Here is a 1,988-nt window from a genome sequence, read left to right as displayed (position 1 = left end):
GTAATTGATGCATAAATCCACTTCCGGGGCCCACTTGGTGTATGCTTGGGCTGAGCTTGATCAATCCACGAGCTGAGGCTTCTCTTGGAGTTGAACTCCAAGTTATGACGTGTTTTGGGCGTTCAACTCCGGATCATGACGTTTTTCTGGCGTTTAACTCTAGACAGCAGCATGTACTTGGCGTTCAACGCTAAGTTACGTCGTCAATTCCCGAATAAAGTATGAACTATTATATATTGCTGGAAAGCTCTGGATGTCTACTTTCCAACGCCGTTGAGAGCGCGCCAATTGGAGTTCTGTAGCTCCAGAAAATCCATTTCGAGTGCAGGGAGGTCAGATTCCAACAGCATCAGCAGTCCTTTTGTCAGCCTTTTTCAGAATTTTGCTCAAGTCCCTCAATTTCAGCCAGAATTTACCTGAAATCACAGAAAAACACTCAAACTCATAGTAAAGTCCAGAAATGTGAATTTAACATAAAAACTAATGAAAACATCCCTAAAAGTAGCTCAAACTTACTAAAAACTACCTAAAAACAATGCCAAAAAGCGTATAAATTATCCGCTCATCACAACACCAAACTTAAATTGTTGCTTGTCCCCAAGCAACTGAAAATCAAATAGGATAAAAGAAGAGAATATACTATAAATTCCAGAATATCAATGAATATTAATTATAATTAGATGAGCGGGACTTGTAGCTTTTTGCTTCTGAACAGTTTTGGCATCTCACTTTTTCCTTTGTAGTTTAGAGTGATTGGCGTCTCTGGGAACTTAGAATTTTGGATAGTGTTATTGACTTTCCTAGTTAAGAATGTTGATTCTTGAACACAGCTACTTATGAGTCTTGATACATAAATGCCACAGACACATAACTGGGTGAACCTTTTCAGATTGTGACTCAGCTTTGCTAGAGTCCCCAGTTAGTGGTGTCCAGAGCTCTTAAGCACACTCTTTTGCTTTGGATCACGACTTTAACCACTCAGTCTCAAGCTTTTCACTTGGACCTTCATGACACAAGCACATGGTTAGGGACAGCTTGATTTAGCCACTTAGGCCTGGATTTTATTTCCTTGGGCCCTCCTATCCATTGATGCTCAAAGCCTTGGATCCTTTTTACCCTTGCCTTTTGGTTTTAAGGGCTATTGGCTTTTTCTACTGCTCCTTCTCCTTTTTTTTCGCCATTTTTTTTTCGCACAAGCTTTTGCTTTTCACTGCTTTTTCTTGCTTCAAGAATCAATTTCATGATTTTTCAGATCATCAATAACATTTCTCTTTGTTCATCATTCTTTCAAGAGCCAACAATTTTAACACTCATAAACAACAATATCACAAGACATATGCACTGTTCAATCATTCATTCAGAAAACAAAAAGTATTGTCACCACATCAATATAATTAAATTAAATTCAATGATAAATTCGAAGTTTATGTACTTCTTGTTCTTTTGAATTAAAACATTTTTCATTTAAGAGAGGTGAAGGATTAATGGATTTTATTCATAGCTTTAAGGCATGGTTACATACTAATGATCATGAAGTAGAGACACAAAACATAGATAAACACAATATTAAAAATCGAAAACAGAAAGAAATAAAGAACAAGGAATGAATCCACCTTTAGTGGCGTCTTCTTCTTGAAGGACCAACAGTGCTCTTTGAGCTCCTCTATGTCTCTTCCTTGCTTCTGTTGAATGATTCCTAGTAATTTTGGTGTTCCTACCCTTAGTTGCTTCCAATATTTGTGTGGAGGACAATTTATCCCCTGAGGTATCTCAGGGATCTCTTGATTTGCAGCCACATGTTCTACCACTGAGCTATGACGGCTTTATATGAGTCTTTCCATCTCCCAAGACTCAGAGGTGGAAGCTTTTGTCTTCCCTTTGAGGTTTCTCTGGCCTTAGGTGCCATTAATGGTAATGGAAAAGCAAAAAAAAGCTATGCTTTTACCACACCAAACTTAAAATATTGCTCGCCCTCGAGCAAGAGAGAA

Source organism: Arachis hypogaea, chromosome 4 (genome assembly GCF_003086295.3).
Source record: "Arachis hypogaea cultivar Tifrunner chromosome 4, arahy.Tifrunner.gnm2.J5K5, whole genome shotgun sequence".
NCBI classification, from domain to species: domain Eukaryota; kingdom Viridiplantae; phylum Streptophyta; class Magnoliopsida; order Fabales; family Fabaceae; genus Arachis; species Arachis hypogaea.
Note: the sequence above shows the minus strand (reverse complement) of the source record.